This window comes from Armigeres subalbatus, chromosome 3 (assembly GCF_024139115.2).
Source record: "Armigeres subalbatus isolate Guangzhou_Male chromosome 3, GZ_Asu_2, whole genome shotgun sequence".
NCBI classification, from domain to species: Eukaryota; Metazoa; Arthropoda; class Insecta; order Diptera; family Culicidae; genus Armigeres; species Armigeres subalbatus.
The window spans coordinates 107649242-107667257 of NC_085141.1; the positions used below are offsets into that span (position 1 = coordinate 107649242).

Below are 18016 nucleotides of genomic sequence, written 5' to 3' on the forward strand. Positions count from 1 at the left end.
CTCCAAAACTGGAGGTTGGAGTTATATTTGAATCCATAATGTTTTGACATTTGTAGGAAAACTTAAAAAAAAACATTCGGGCGAGTGGTCTTTTCTAGCCATGGGTCTATTTGAGCATTTGGGCGTCAGCGGTAGACTTCTTTTTCATCTCTGGCTCTAGATTTCAACTGGAACTTGGCCTGCTTTTCAACTTAATATTCTGTTAGCATTTCCTTAGTTACTAATTGAAAGCTTTTCTACACCCCCATTTCATCAGTATATATCTTGTATGGTAAGATACAAAGGATACACTATGCCCAACGAATCAAGAATGTTTCTTTCCCGAAAACATCTTAGACCAGCCCGAGAATCAAACTAGCCATCTCCGGATTGGCCATCTTACGCTTTTGCTCGCAAGGCTAACTCACTGAAGGCGTCATTGATAGAGCCGGTAAGATAAGTTTTGAAAGCGCGGTAAAGGAATCATGCTCGGTTCGATTGGCCAACGTACAATTATCGCCGGTACTCATTTGCAAAGAATCTTTACAGGTCCGATGAAATTTTCCGGTTTGGTGTTTCAATGAGACCGAACCATTTCAAGTTTAGTTGTACTCTTCACATTGTAACGTTTTACGTAAATAATTTGCAAACCGGACGAAAAGAAATTTGAATTTTTATTTGTATGTCGATTACGAGGTTTGTGTCTTGACTAAATTATTATCCAAATAGAAATTGACCATGTACTGTTGTAGTGTTCTCATGTGTTCGTTTTTTATCGACTCACCGAAGGCGCGCACTCTTTGTCGCCATTTCAAATTTATTTGGCGCAAATTTAAAATAATTGACGACTTTTCAAAAGGATAAGTTTCTTTATAAAATTCAGACAAGAACTCGATCATTTCGCTAAGTGAACGGCTGGTAATCAGAAGTGTTTGCGAGTAGGCTACGAAGTTTTTCAGTATTTTAAGTTGAGTTTGGCTAGTTTGACTAATAGGTAAAGTGTGATTGGAGTGAATTATTCTGTGTCTATTTTAATCAAGTTTCTAAAATTAACAGTTAACGTAGCAGACGTCATTAAGACGTGTTTTTTTAAATTCCGCGAACACCGAGTTAGTTTAGTGAAACGTACAAAAAGGTAAAACGAATTTAAATGTTTAATGTAAAGTGTTTGTTAATGAAACGAATTCGCGTTGGACTTTCCAGCGCATTGCGCTTTTTGGTACGGGCTGGATTTCGTGTATTCGACCGGAGTCAGGTACGGGAATACGTGTGGCGTAGTAGTAGTAAAATTCTTCTTTATTTACACATTTTTTGTTCTACAATTATTTTTGACATGTACAGTGATCGGCCGGCTTGGCCCTCCAACTTCAATTTTAATTATTATTATTATTATTTTTATGTTTCTAGTTGATTTTTGAAATATAATCTATCATGACGGCCTTCAGGAGGCGCTAGTGTGTTTTTTTTTTAATTTGATAACCTAACTACTATGTACACTAATATTTACAATACAAATTTGATAACCTAGATTGGAACTAGCGCCCTAAGCGCTTCTTGGTCCGAGTGCAAGCAACGGACCCTAAACTTTTCTTTACACTCACCAAAGCGTTCATGTAAGGTTTTTATTCCGGCCAGACGGTGGACCTCGGATGTTCTTGTCCTGGGAGGGGTGTTGAGGATCATCCTCAGGAATTTGTTTTGGACCCGTTGAAGTTTGAGGTGGTGGGTTTTAGCGCAGCTCTCCCAGACCGGCATGCCATATTCGATCACAGGGAGGATGATTTGCTTGTAGACAGCAAGCTTATTTTCAGGGACAATGACGACCGGCGGTTGATCAAAGGGTACAGTAGTTTCAACAAGACGTTACACTTTGTCACCGTTTTGTCAACCTGTTGCCTGAAAATAAGCTTGCTGTCGAGGGTCAAGCCAAGGTAGTCGGCCTCATTGGCCCATTCCACAGTCGTGCCATTGAGGATGATTTTACAGTCCCCAGGCGGAACAAGTTTAGGGGATTTGGAGTGGGGGAAAATGATGACCTGGGTCTTCGCCGCGTTGATACAGATCTTCCAGCTGGTGAGGTACTCTGTCAGGGCATCCAGGCCTCGTTGGAGTTTTGCCACTAGCGCTCTGATCACTCTACCGTTGTAGACGATGGAGGTGTCATCTGCGAACAGAGACAGAATGCCGCCTTCTGGAGGTTCTGGCATGTCGGAGGTGAACAGATTGAAAAGCAGGGGCCCGAGGATACTACCCTGGGGGACGCCTGCGACGATGTTGTGCGCATTGGAACTCGCTCCGCTGATTGAGACCCGGAATGTCCTTGCCGACAGGTAATTGTTGATGATTTTCACCAGGTAGCTGGGAAGATTGTAGCGTTGTAGTTTGTACACCAGGCCATCATGCCATACGTTGTCAAATGCCTTCTCGACATCGAGTAAGGCCATGGCGGATGTTTTCGAGACAAACTTGTTCCGTCTGAGGACGTTGGTAACTCGGGTCAGTTGGTGTACAGTTGACCGACCGCGTCGGAAACCAAACTGTTCCTCGAGTAGGATGTTGAGATTTTCGGCAGACTCAAGTAACCGATGGTGAATAGCTTTTCGAATAGCTTGGATAACCCTGAGAGAAGGCTGATGGGTCGATAACTTTTGGGGGAGGAAGGATCCTTCCCAGGCTTCCGGATGGGGATGACTTTCGCTGACTTCCAGGACGATGGGAAGTAGCTAAGCCGGAGACACTGATTAAAGATCAGCGAAAGGTGCTCAAAGAACGGAGCACTCATGTGTTTGAGCTCGAGATTCAGGATGCTGTCGAAGCCTGGGGCCTTCATGTTCTTCGACGATTTGATATAGGCCGTCAATTCGTCAGCTGAGATCTCCAACTGCTCCGAGAAGTCGTTGGGAATCAAATGGATGTTGTTAGCATGCTCGTTGACGGCTGCTTCGTGTGGACTGACGATGTTCTGCCCAAGATTGTGTGAGCTGACGAAGTGACGACCTATTTCAGTGACCTTCTCTGCAGGAGTTATCAAGCGATCCTTAGAGCCATTATTGTCTAGTGGGATCAAAGGTGGAATGGGCCGAGGCTTGGATTTTAGAATTTTGGTCATTTTCCAGAACGGCTTAGCATAATCTGGGAGAGTGCGGATCTTATTCGAGAAGTCGTTATTTTTGAGGTCCACCATTCTGGCCTTGATAATTTTTGTGATTCGATTGCAGCGTGCCTTAAGCTCAGGCAGTCCAGTACGCTGAAACTGCCTGCGAGTGACATTCCGCAATCGAATCAAATCTTTGGTGAGTGTATCGATGTTTAAGGAGTTGCTTACCTGCCGAGCCGTCGGTACGTGTTGCTCTCGGGCCGCCGTGATCGCCTCCTCGATAGCGCACAGCTGGCGGTCGATACTTTCCGGCGTCTCCGGACGCACCTCGTAGTCGACGGTGTTATCGACGCACTGCTGGAAACGCTGCCAGTTCACTCGGTGGTAGTTCCGCCGTAACTGCTGGTGCCGATTGACCGAGGAGCCCAGTTCCGCCACCACCGGATAGTGATCCGAACTGAGCTCCTGGTATACAACCGGCTGCGAGACGTGGTCACTCAGGTTTGTTACGTAGAGGTCGAGCGTTGCGTGGGCACCGGACCGACTCAGCCGAGTGGGGAATCCGGGCTCAGGATCGTGTAGTGGCCTTCCTCCATGTCGTTGCTCCAGATGGTGCCGTTTCGATTGCCGCGACTGTTGCCCCAGGCTTGATGTTTGGCATTCAAGTCGCCGGCAATGATATACTGGCCTTGCCTCCGCGTCAGCTTGACGATGTCCCTCCGAAGGGCAGCCGATGATCCATCGCCGGCTTTGGCTTGCGTTGGACAGTACGCCGCGATGAGCGCGATTGTGCCGACCGAAGTGGTGATTTCGACACCGACGGCCTCGATGACACTGAGCTGGAAGCTTGGAAGCAGACGACAGTTGATGTTGTAGCGAAGAGCGATGGCCACACCACCTCCCCTGGTCGGCCGGTCGAGTCGCACGATGCGGAAGTCCGGGATGTTGATGTTCACCTCCGGTTTTAGGTGCGTTTCGGTGATGAACGCCACGTCTATTTCCTTCTCCTCAAGGAAATCCTTCAGCTCGATTGTTTTGCTCTTTAGCGAGCAAGCGTTCCAGTTGACCAGGCCCACCCTAGCAGCCATTTTCAATGATGAACATGCCAAGTGTGAAGACCTGGTCGAATCGGGTTTTGCAGCCGCGCAGTCGAGTGGCGAGCTGCGCGAAGATCGGCATCAGTTGCTCCGGAGTGTACAGCGGGGCAGATTCTTCCGGTGGGACGGCTTCGTTTTCCGACTGCCGACGGAACCCAGGAGGAGGAAGCGGGGGCCATTCGCTGGTGGATGCTGCCGACGATGCTGGAGCTTGGACCGATGCAGCTGCCGCTGCCAGTCGCTTGTGCGGCTGTAGCGGTGGGAGTATTGGAATCACACGACGGGGAGCCGGGATAGCTGGAAATAGAGGTGTGCGCCGGTCCGAAAATCGACGGCGGCGGCGTTTGTCAGAATTTTGGTCGGCGGCGGCGGCGTTTTCGGCGTCACGCCGAAAGCCATTTTAACCGGCGGCGGCGGCGTGAATCGGCGTGGTGATTTTTTTATAACGTTCGAAGAATATTTTTAAAACGGGAGCATCTTTTCCTGATTTTTTTTCTAAAATATTCATTATTGGAAATTATTTTCGTATTTTCCACAGGAACTACTTTGCAGCTCTTTGTCATTCCCAAGGAAAATTGTTTGGAATTTCAGGGGAAAACAATTCAAAATTTGCATGAGAAACTTTTCAGAATTTTCATGAGAAATTATTCTAAATTGTGTACTCCAGAATACTTAACAAAATATTTTGTCAAATTTGCACTGAACATTTTTCGGAACATCCACAGGGGACTCTAAGGAGTTTTTACGGGAAACTCGGTGGAGTTTTCACCAGTCATTTTCCACGGGAAATTTTTTAAAATGAGAAAAAAACGATTTCGATGGAAACTGTTACGAGTTTTCATAGGAAATTTATTCTAATTGGCACGAGAATTTTTTTTTAATTTCCACAGGGTGACCACAGGAAAACATGGAAAAATGCTGGATCAGAGAATTTCTGACACAATCAGGGAACTTTCAACCATGAAAAAATAACAAATTTGAGAATTGAACATGTATGAATCATTGTTCCGATCTATGGGCAAAAAAAAACGTTTATCCAGCTTCAAAGGAATTTCTGAATAATTCCCGAAGCAATACCTAAAGAGAGCTAAGCATTTTTTCAGGAAATCAAGCAGATTTGGCTTGTAAAATCTTCTGAGAATTCGCTAGGAAATTCTTCATGAATGTATTAAAAAATATATAATTATTAAGGATTTCAAGAAGAACTTTCGAAGAAATTTCTGGATCAATTTTCAAAAGAAATTCGGATTGGAATCGAATTTCGGATGGTTTTACAAAGGAATCACGTATCCTAGAAATTATAAGCGTAATTTTCTAGATTATTTCTAGGGGAATTTCCAAGATGAGTCCCTGAATGAATTCCTGGAGAAATTTCTAAAGGTAATTTAGGAGGAATTTCCTAAAGGATTCTTTAAGGTCACTCCTGACAGAATCCAAGTTTCAAAGTGCTCGCGTTTTCTGGGGCACACCACTCGATATGGAGGCGGCGGACAACTGTCATTTTTGTTGATTCAGCTTTGCTGCATCGCAGCATGCGTGAAAAAATAAAAATGACAGTTGTGCGTTGCTTCTGTATCGAGTGATGTGCCCCCGAACACGCGAGCACTTTGAAACTTGGATTCTGTCAGGAGTGACCTTAAAAAATTCCCACGGTAGAACATGAAAAGATTTTCAAGAAATAAAAATCTAAAGGAAATCGTGAAGAATTTCTGCTAAAGGAATTTTCGATGGAATATAGAATGGATTTTCCAAGGAATTCTCAGAAGAATTTTCAAAAGAATTTCTTAAGGTATTCTCGAACCAATTCTTAAAAAAAATCAAAGAATTCCTCAGAAGGATTCCAAAATGAATTTATTAATAGATTCCAGAAGGAATTTCGAAATCAATTTCTATGGAATTTCGAAATCAATTTCTATGGAAATTTTAAGAGAATTTCCGAATATTCAAAGAAATTTGTAAAAGAGAAACTCTCTAGAAATGACCAAAAAAAAATCCGGAGAAGTTACTCGAGGAATTCCTCAAAACAAATATCGAAAATAATCTCCTCTAGGAATTCTAGAAATAATTTCCAAATAAATTGCCTATGGAAGATGCGATTTGGAACTTCAATAGCTATTATCTCAGTATGCGAAAAAACGTTATGGGACTAATATGGGAGTGGGGCAGAATAGATGTTGGTCACATGAAATGGAGCGTCATTAGCAGTTTTACCATTTTTCATCACCTGTATTTCCGAACGAAATTCTAAAATAATTCCTTAAAATATTTCCGAGGAATCTGATATGAGCCAGCCGTGGGCTGAAAATCTCATTAATAAAGACATTAAAATTTCCGAGGAATGTGCTTCAAGAATTTACAAAGGAATCGTCAAATGACTTCTGAAGAAATTTTCGAAGTCCCAAACAAATTTCCGGAACAATTCTTGAAGAAGTTTACTAAAATTCCTCTAAAGAAGTTATGATCGATCGAGTTTTTGAAGAAATTTCAAAAGAATATTTGCAAAAATCTCCAAAGTATTTTACGAAGGATACCTAAAGGATTTTTTTTATGGAATTTTGGAGGAAGTTCCGAAAGAATTCCTGAGGGAAATTTTTTCGAAGCAATTCTTAGAATGTCTCTATGAAGGAATTTCCCATTTCATTTCCTGGAGGAATTTTCGAAGGAATACCTGAAAGAATTTTTGATTGAATGATTGACGCAATTTCTGGATGAACTAATTTACGAGACAGGGCCATAAAGCAAAACCATACAGAAGGTGGCTGGGTTCGACCCATGTAGCTAATTCGAGAAATTGTTGAGTTTCCATGAGAAAAGCTCATATATTTCTCAGACAACATGTTGTACAAGTAGTTGTTCAATATTGGTGAAAGCCCACACTCATGGAGTTTGTCTAAAAGGACATCAACGCAAACTGAGTCAAAAGCCCCCTTAATGTCCAAGAAAACTGAACCCATTTGTTCTTTTAAAGAATAGGCCAGTTGAATTTCTGTAGTAAGCAGTGCAAGACAGTCGTTCGTTCCCTTGCCTCTGCGGAATCCAGAATGAAGAACCTGATAGAAAACCGTTCGATTCAACCCATTTATCGAGCCGATTGAGGATCATCTTCTCAAACAGCTTACGTATACACGACAACATCGCGATCGGTCGGTACGAGATCACACGTTATCTTATCACTTGCAAGACTATCGTTTAAAGATCACTGCTGGATTATACTGCGCAATTAATAACAATCAAGTGGAACAACATTTTCAGAAGACACTATCGTGTCTTTAGAATCGGCAATAGCAACATGATTTGCTGCACGTGGGAAATACCATAGGTCTAGGATACCTAAGGGAGATTCCATAAATTACGTAACGCTAAATGGGGGGAAGGGGTTGGCTGAAATATGACAATCCATGCAAAAAAAATAAATTATTTATACAAAAAATGTTACATTGGGGGAGGGGTTGAAAATAGCCAATTTTTGCGTTACGTAATTAATGGATCTTCCCTAATATGGAATCTACCTTTGTTAATAATGGAACCAAGGGCATTTTAGACATTGCTGCAAGGAAGAAATTTTTTCCGGAAGGATTTTGTATTTCTACGGGAGGTTCTTTGTATTGTCCATAAGAAATTTTTCGAAAGTTCCATTGGAAAACATTCAAAACAGGAAAGGGTGCTCCACCAAATAACATTTTCGACCAAATAACTTTGGGTTAGATGGACTTCGGTCGAACGATGTGCTTGGTCAAACTACATATTCGGCCTTGTGGCTTTCGGCCAAATTGCTTTCTGCCAAACGACAAAAATTCTATTTCAGCGAGAAGTTCTTCGGAATTTCCACTCACAGTTTTTCTAAGTTTTTACGGAGATGTTTTCGGAATTTCAACGGTAATTCTCAAGGAAATCATTGGTATTTTCACGAAAAATTCTCTAGGGTTCCAACGTGATGATGTGGGGATCATTCGGGAAATTCTACGGAAATTCGACTGAATCTTCGAAACTTCCACGGAAAATTCTGCGGACTTCTCCAAATTTGAATCGGCGTGGAAAAATATAGATCAGCGGCGTGCCAAAATTTTAAACGGCGGCGCGCCGATGCAAAAATGCCGGCGGCGGCGGCGTGCCAAAAACTGTCGGCGGCGGCGGCGTGGCGCGGCGGCGTGGCGCGGCGGCGCACACCTCTAGCTGGAAAGTTCACCTCGTTGATTACAGGAACACGGTTTTTCTTCGGAATGGTCCTGGTGGAAGCCTTCTTCCGGATTTCCAGGAACTCGGCTCGCTTTGGGCAGCCCTTTGTGGTGGCCCGATGTTTGTCGCCACAGTTGACGCACTTGGGATCGGCCACCTCCATTTTGTCGCACTCGTCAGTCGGATGGGGTTCGCCACACTTGTTGCAGCGCGGCTTCATGCGGCAGTTTCTGGTGCCGTGCCCGAAATTGAAGCAGTTGGTGCATTGCGTGACATCGCGGTGCACTGGCCGATATCGCTCCCAGTCAACGACGGTGTAATTTATAACGCCAACCAGCTTCAGGTCCTTCCAGGTAGTGGAGCCGTGCTCCAGATGGATCAGGTAAAGCTGGTCGCGATATTTCCTCGCCTTGTCGTGACGAGCGATCTTGTGGACGGCTACTGGCTTCAGTCCGCAACTTTCAAGCTCTGCTTGGAGCTCTTCCTCCTTCATGTCGTGAAGTCCTCGCAGCAAAGCCTTGAGCGGCTTCGTGCCGGGGTGGTCATGAGTGTAGTACTCATACTTGTGGACCTCGAGGAACTCCACGACGGATTGATGATGGTCCCTGTTGGCCGGCATCACTTTCACGCCCTCGCTGCAGAGCCGAAAAGTACATTTCAGCCCCTTAGCGATCAGCTGGCGAATTTTTGGGCGTAAATCCGGCGGATCGCCCTTCACAAACACGGGCGGGCACTTCTCCTTCCGCTTCGGTTGCACCTGCGGCAGCTGCGATTGCTGCTTCTTCCTCTTTTTCGGCGGATTGCCGGCGTCATCAAGCGGCAACGGCGAGAACACGTTGCTTTGCAAAAGCTGCTTGGAGGGGTTACCCGCGCCTCCAAGAGCAGTGCGCTTAGGCACTTTTCCAGCGACCGAATCGGCCACCGAGTCTCCCATGACGGGTCCGGGAGAAAATAACGCCAACGCGACAAGCGAAAACGTAAACAGCGAAAGAACGAGAAAAAACACTTCGAAAAAATGCGCGAGCAAAAAACACGTCCGTACGTGTTGCTGTCTCGAACTGGAATGACTGACTGGATGAGAGAGATGTTAGCGATACGTGTGGCGTCTACAGGGCCCGCCATTTCGTCCAACGGACATCGAGAGCTCGAGCGTGCGTTAAGGCCCGCCTGTAAAGGTAGTTAAACGGAGGAGGAGTGAAGTCGCTCGTCTAAAAGCGAAAACTCGGCGGTTGCCAATCAACCGTCGAAGGTAAGATCCCCAAGCCAATTCCCGTGGATCAGTCCCGAGAGTGCGGTCCCCGTACGTCGTCATTAATCGTACGCTGGACCGAACCCGAACCGACGGTTAGTAGTCTTCCTTTTAGTCCTCGCTCGGTGAACCGGAAAGGTACGCGAAGCCGGGTCGTTAGGGAAAGGAAGCTACTAGCTTGAGGGAACGGTTATTCCGGACCACTCTCGATTCCGAAATCGGAAGCCTTCCGTCCAGCCGCCACTCCCTCCGCATCTTTAGTTTCGGCCATATCGCTCGAGCTCGACCTCCATCGCTACGCGCCAATCTGCAGCATCTGCGGCAAAGCCAATCCTGGTCGGAGGACATCGTCGCCATCTTCCCGGCGGAGTATTCGCATCAGTGCATCGAGAAGCAAAACCCTGCGCAGGTATGTGAGCTTGTATTTTCATGGCCATGATTAGCTCTCTTTTTCCATTCCGTACCGATACGTCCAACCCGAATTAGAGAATAAATGCAGTTAAGTAATTTGAAGAAGAAGTTAGCTTGAGTTTTAGTTGTATTGCGTTTCCCGGGCTGGGAAAATTCACTCCCATTGCGTTTGCCGTGGCTACAGTTTAAAGTTGTCTTCGAAAGTTGCTTTCCGTTCTTTTTCAGTGGGTTGAGCGAGTTCAGGTAGGTGGGAAGTGGGGAAAGAATATTAAGCGTAAGTAATTTTGGAGCCAGCGACCGTTCGAGAGTCCCCAGAGGTAAAGGGTCTGTAAAAGTCGGGCAAATAGGGAACACGACCGGTGGTCTCTCTTCGAGAGTGGCGCTTAAGCCACCGTGTTTGAAAATCACCTCGAAACCAATTCGCGAACGGTTACAACATATATTGTACCGGCAACACTTCCAGCCACAACATCGACAACCGCTGTGAAACCAACACATCTACAACGTGTCGTATTTGAAGTGCCCACACAGGCAGCGACGCGAAACTGTCAATGTCACTGGACAGATGTGGAAATATATGCAAGTCATCAGTGTGCAGCAACCTCACCCAATCGGATAGTGCTATACTAAATTGTTATTTTTCAATTCCCTATTGCGAATATTCTTGATATATAGAAGAATTCTAATCTACCTAACTAGAGACACTACAGTTAGTGATTGAATAATCGGTCTAAACGTGAGTAAAATACTAAATTCAACTAATATGATCCTAATGTCAAATTGAACTACATATGAATTTGTAATACTATAGCTATTATTAAGGACATAGTTGGAAGAGTACCACGATGGCAGTCAATATGGCACCGGACCTTCCACGGGTCAACCCCACACCTCCCGCACTCCTCTCCCACCAACATTCGAATGCATCGAACAGCATCGAACAAAAGTTTAATATTCAGATTACTAACCTGTTCACGGTATATTTATGTACTTCCCGTGATAATTAACATGTTTTTTCAAAAAGTCCTATGCATTTCGGCTCGAAATATAGCCTAAACCAGCAGTTTCGTGCCAATATAACTACCGTCCGCGGTTTTTTTGGTTTATCACAGCACTCCACTTCTTCTCAAAGGGCATTGAAAAAAACATTTTTTTACACACTTCTCCGCACATGAGCACCCCGAAATGTTGATGGAATGCAAATGAAACATCACTTTATGAAATCAGTCACTTGTTTGACGCGAAAACTTAATATAAACTGCTATTTTTGTTCGAAAAAACGACTAAAAACTGATCGCGGAGCGAATGTAAACACCGGTACCGATAGCAGCAAACTAATAAACAGGGTGGCTCAAAATTGATTTTGCTCCTCCGCGCTCAGTCGATTATGTTTCATATTTTGGGTGTGGTTCGCTGGTTTCGGTTGGTTTGAATAGGGGCTTACTGTGCTCAGGTCGTTTCAGGTTTGTATGGCAGTTGATATGGCGAGGATGAATTTTACATTATTCTGATTGTGGCACTCCGTGATTGGGCGCTAGTGAGGGGAAGACCATATGACTGGATGAAATTCAAGAGCTTTAACTCCTTAGACAATGCATATTAAATGGACGTTCCAATAGTTGGGAGTCGATTTTAATCGAGGTTGCAAATCTTTAGCATGATAATAAAGCCCCAAATACAATGTCGGCGGAACAGAAACGGAAACGGCAAATTTGACAGTTGGCCCATATATTTTCCGTCAAATTTGCCGTTTCCGTTCCGCTGACATTGAGTTTGAGTAATTTAACAAAATAGCCAGATTTTTTCTGTGATACATATCTATCTCACCAGGAGCAGATACTTCATACAAAAAGTGTGACATGGGGGTGAGCGGAGTATAAAATGCTATTTCAACGGATCTTTCCTAAGGTGCGTTGAGTGAAGTCTCTGGAATGTTGCTTTCAGCTATGTGGGTTCTCTTTTTGCCAGCGTTTGGAGGGGAGGAGCTGTAGCCAGTGTAATGAATGGTTTAGTTTCCTATAATAGTTTTCATACAAACTTAAATCGGCTTGTTCTCAATCAGTTTTTGTTCAAATCGGCTTTTGGAGGACAATCGGAGCATGGGACAGAATCAAGTGCGCGTGGTGGAGCTGGGTCGTTTTTTGAACCACCCTACTAATATTAATTGTTTTTTCATAAATACGACACCAATACTACTACAGTATATGACAGTTTGTATTGTACCAATACTTTCAAAGCGTTGTTTTGGTACTCAACCCACCTTCACCTTAATCGACTATCAATCAACGGGCTCTGATACGATTTCTCTCACAAACCATAGCAAGGTACACTAAAATCGTAAGTAGACGTTAATTCTATAACAAATCAGACCCTTAATAATAAAAGCGAATTTGTAGCTTGAAGCTCACCCGATCGAAACCGGTGTTTGCTCCCGAGAATTGGTGTGACATTGCCCCTACCCCAATAACATATATATTTGAAAAAATATTTATTCTATTGATTTTAATACGGTAGCTTCCTGCTGATAACATTTTGTGGAGAAAGGACAGGCTTCTAGTCCCATCTTTGACCTTTTTTGACAACTGAAGAATTGGTTTTGTTACAGTTTTTTAAAATATACTTATATATGTTAGGAATTCGCAGACTGTGCGAAAGCGTCTCTACTTGAGTATAAGGTGCAGTGAACAATACTCGACAGTAAATAGGAGAACGGCATTTAGTGACGACGTGAATCGAGAGTTGTGCCAGGTGAATAAAGAGATGTATATTGTAAAGCTGGAAGAACACGGCACATTACAGTAGGCTGGACACGTTGTTTGCATGCCGGAAGAGCGTAGGTAAAGCCTGTCCACGTTAAATCTCGGACACCCATCTTCCAAAGCGAATTTAAAAAAACACAAACCACTTACACGATCCATTTTCATAACAGATGAATCTCTACACTTTATGTGATGCTTTCAGCATATTTCAGCACTCATCCAAATTGATGAAATGGCAACAAATCATTTGGGCATTATCTAAGTGTCCGAAATTTAACGTGGACAGGCTTTAATATTCAGTGGAAAATACAAAATCCAGTGGAAGTCCAGTGAAGTGAAATATCACATTCGGCAAATGTGAAACTGTACACGCAAAAAAAGCGTTACCAAATTCGTGAACAAACAAAAATACACCGTGATTTAATTCATGGATTCGGGAACACCAGTCACGTTCCGTTTTCCAAAACATTCCAGATAATGTGAAGGTTGCTCCGGGAACTGTGACTAAAAATACATCGTGAACATGTTTGTTCACAAATTTGGAAACGCTTTTTTTTTGTAGCTCATCAGTAAATAAGTTTGTCTCAGCGCAACATCACAAACGTGTCTTGAAACTATTTTTTTGGCTTGAGAAATTCTCGGAAAACGCAATAACTCTTTAATGAATTTTTAAACCAAGATCCCAAAGCCATGATGTTTGCTAATCCAGCGACAAAAACGATGCTGCATTGATGGTACAACTGTTTCTTTAATTTAAAAATGATGCAGAACATTTATAAATTTACAATAGAGAATCTTCACTGAAAAATTACGCAACCTCGCACGCAAGAATACTTGATGTGAAAAGACGGAAGCAATTGCACAGCAATATGACCCAAATTCACATAAGGTTCATAATTCGGATTGTATGTTCGGTAGCACATTAGTTTGTATTCCAATAGTATTGTGTCAATTTGAACAAACTTTTTGGTTCTACACAATTTGCGTAGTAATTTTTTGATCATATAATCACATAGATGTATTCTTCATTGACATTGCATAATCCAATTAGAACCATAGCTTAAAAGTTCTTGAACACTTGCAATGCATAGTCATTGAAATGTAAAATTCCTAAGCCAAGCTACCATTTATGTTCATGTTTCGAAAATGTCCATAATCGAAGCAGAACTCGAACCCACTCAACTTCAATTTGGTCTGTTTTGTATCCGTGCATCTTATCACGGATCTACAGAAGGCTCCCAGACAGATGTCACGTTTCCGTAAATAATAGCATGATACATTTTCCAGTGGCCTGATATCTTAATCTACTGTGAAACAGGTGATCAAACAAGATGATCATAGCACCGAAGTCCTGCTGTTCAAATATGATCCGCACACATACACGATCTGGAAATGTTCCACTGGTGTTTGGTATTGATAACTGTTTACCCAATTATGTTTGCTCAACAAAAAAAATAGTGGACACTACATCCAACGATGCCTTAAAAAATTACCTTGCACTTATTTCAGAACTTTCCAATCATTCACAGTCACTGATCTTTGCGAGCTCCAATTTGCACCGAGCATTTCCGTTCATTAGCCAGTTCTGCACTAATCAAAGTTACTACCGTGTCATCCACTTTTGCCAAGTTCCACGAATCGGTACTGGCCACAGGTCTGCTGGAACTGGAACATATCCATCACCCCAAGCGCCGAGCTTTCAAACACCGGTCCGAGCACGTACCATCTAGTTCAGCAAGCAGCTACCGATTTCTGTTCCGAACACACATCATTAACAAATCTTCGCGGCTCCTCGCGGGTAAACAACCACACATTCGTTTCAGGAAGAAAACAAAGCCCAAACCAAGAAGCACACCTCTTCTATTTGTTTTGCTCGATCGATCCCCAAGCTCCGGGCGCATATCTTCTTATTTTTTGACACATTTGTACTGAAGCACTAACTGAACTAACACTTTGCTGGGCTGGGTCTCTTCTGCCGGATCAGACCTGCTAATCACCCAGGTCAACAATACGGGGCATCCGGAAAATCAGAACACTGGCTTTGTTGCATCCACGTACGTGTGTACGAGCACTATCTCTTGTAGCCTCTAAATATCGCACTGAATCTAGATCATCGATCACTGATCTTTTTCAATCTTGAACTATTCGCATTGATCTTTCTTCAATCGACAGAAAAAAACTTTTTATCGGATTCTCACGTGAATATTCAAAATCGCGGACAAAGTTTTCAGCGTTTCACAAGTTGCGGTTCGAAATTTAATCCGTCTTATAAGTTCAAAGGTTAAATCACCAAAATAAGCGAATAATATTCGTTTCAATGTAATCCAAGATTGTACGAAGTTTCAAATTTACCGCCACACAATCACTCCACTGCCGGTAAGCCACACAAAACCCGTCGTCGTCCTCGTACGGATGGGAGTTCCCTTTCCCTCAAGCTGTATCCGCTGATCCAAGATCAATATAACACCAAGCGCACACGATCAACAAACGCGGCAAGCGTGAAAACCCGAACGCAACGTACCGCGAGACGATCCCAACGAGTACTGATCGCGAGTGGCCAGTGCAACGTGCTGGCAGCTCTTGCGCCGGGATCCAGCCGCACACACGGCACGACACGGGAGCGCGATCTCTCGAGGCGGCGAAACCGGTTGTGCTGCTCACACACCGCGGCACCGAATGGCCGAAAAAGCGAAACAAACGGCTGATCGCGACCGGGTGGATAGAACCCAACCGCGACTCGGCGGTTGAAGCGAGATCAGCAACCGACTGCGGTGCGCTCTGCTGTGATCTCGCTTTGTCCAGTGGGATCGCCGCTTTTGGTCACTCACGAGGGCGCGGTGATTTACGCTTCAGCGAATCGCTCACACTGAACTGTGGGAAATTTGCTCCGATCAATCAACCGATCGATTCTAGGAGGGGTGTTCTTTACCGGATTTGGGAATTCATCCATGTTGCATCTTTGACTTCAAATGCCGGAACACGGAACTGTGCGCAGTCATGGGTTTTTCCCATGACAAAGTCAAAATTCCCAACAATGATGTTTTCATATGTTTTGCTATAATCGCAGGGTTGATAGAGAGAAATTCGTTTGTGATGCTTAATACATGATCCTAGATACTGCCTCCGCGCCGTTTGAGAGACTTCAGCTCTAATGCTTTGGTTAGACGATTCAAAAATTCGCGAGCGCTCGAACGTTGTAAACAATGTCAGTCTAATAAATTAATATGTGGTTCAATATATTGGATAACTAAATAATTTGGTGTCAAAAATTCGTCTATATGCGAATTTCTTAAATTAGCATATTTCAATCAATAACCTATTTGGCCACTAGATAATTTCGGTAAGTACGAAACGAGAATTATTTATTTGGCGCGCAAACTGGAATGTCTTGCTATTCATTACCAGATTTTTTAATTGAACCCGAGCTGCACATATGTGATACTGAAGTTTCTATCACCCATGAAAAAAATGTCACATTTTAGTTGCTACTGGTTTTGAAATTTTACAAAATTGGAACAAGGGAATCGGAAATGGGTGAAATGTTTACTGTTTCAATCTTTACAATCCAAATTAACTTCTCGCAAGCCCGCTTCCTAACCTGTGAACGTTCATCACGTCACCACCTTAGCAGCATCCGTCGTCGCCACCCACGAACAATAATTCTAAAACTCACGCGTGCCGGCGCTGCTGCTGCTGCTCTGCCGGTAGATCACGAAATTTGATTCATGATCGTGGCAAGCAGCGCGCACACGCCGAGATCAACAGCTGTGTAGCTTCGAGACCTATTAAGCCCGCCGTCGTCATTGATGAAGCCATCTCCGGTACAGGTTGATCTGCATAGAGGTCCGCTTCGGAAGAGTAAGAAAACACTTTTCCAAAAGATGTAGTTTAAATTACACACGCTCGCTGCCGGAATGAGCTCACGAATTCTAAGTTTTCAGTCCGAGGAATGATGTTTTTTCGGCTTCGGTGTGAGAATCGAGATCGTGAGGCTGATCGCAGTTGAACAGGGCGAGAGTTGCTTGGCCGGGATCCCCGGATGGGGTTGGTGTGTTTTGATTGGGAGATCATGAGATTTTCAGACTTGCCTTGAGATGTTCATTAGGTTAGGAGGTAAATATGGCTGAAAGAGTTCGTTACTTCTGTCGTTGAAGTCTTCTGTTTGATGTGCCATGCATATGAACAAATCAAATCTCGAAATCTCAGACCGCATCGTGCTGTGCGGTTCTTTTCTCTCTTTGCGGAAGGAAATTTTTAATACTACCCGACGCTATTTTAATGTCAACAGCGTTATTTGTACTTACTGATCCTGTTACGATCTTTGCGAGGACTCGCGCCTTCGTTTTACGTTGGACCCGTTTGCGGAAGTAAAATTCCGACAAGCGGTGGTAATCCTGCAGGGAAACCGTTCTGGGAAAAAACCTTTTAGAAGGTCACGTCTCTAGGAATGAGATTTTGAGTAACCTTCAGGGGATCAAGGTTTCATTCCAGATTGCCAGGAAGGGTGACTGCCGCGTTTTGCCGGGATCCTTTGACGATCGCAAACGTCTTCTTCGGTATTTAACTGAGAAGCGCCGCAAATTCTTCACATACGACGACAAAACTGAGCGATTGTTCAAAGTCGTCTTGAAAGGTCTCCCCAGTGATGATAAACGAGACGAGATTAAAATTGAAATTTTTCAATCATTTGGATTTTCACCGGTCCAAGTAATTAAGATGAAAAAAAAATCTCGCTCTGGTACTTCCCAGAGGGGTATTTCACAAGAATTTTATTTAGTTCACTTTAACAAAAGTGAACTAAATAATATGAAAAGTTTGGAAAAGGCCTGTATCATGTCCCATGTCCGTGTTACATGGGAACATTTCCGCAGGCCTGGGGTAAATTTCCAAAACCCCACTCAGTGCCGTAAGTGGCAAAAGTGGGGTCACGGAACTAAACATTGCCACATGGACGCCTGGACGCCTGTCCTGTGAGAAAAGATTCCAATAAATTTAAATGTGTTTACCGACGATGAATGATTTTTATACCCATTCGTCAACGGAAAATAACCGTCGTTCTGACGATTCAAGTAATTGATTTTCTAACAGAACAATTGCATTTTATTTACCGAAATGATCATCTTGACAGCGCCTGTGGTGGGGTCGTCATTGTCATTAATAGACGTATCAGACATAAATAATATTCTTCGTTTCAAACCAAAGTTTTTGAAACCTTGGGAGTTTCTGTTGAAACAAATTTCGGACAACT

The 18016-nt window shown here is 43.7% G+C and overlaps 1 protein-coding gene across 1 annotated transcript in view; it reads right to left on the reverse strand.

Annotated features, from left to right (window-relative positions):
- LOC134226107 (uncharacterized) overlaps positions 1–15289 on the reverse strand; it is a 206215-nt gene extending 190926 nt beyond the window's left edge. The window contains exon 1 of the mRNA XM_062706661.1: positions 14262–15289. The gene's annotated coding sequence lies outside the window, so the exon portion shown is untranslated. The remainder of the gene's footprint in view (positions 1–14261) is intronic.
- Positions 15290–18016: the final 2727 nt, after the last annotated feature.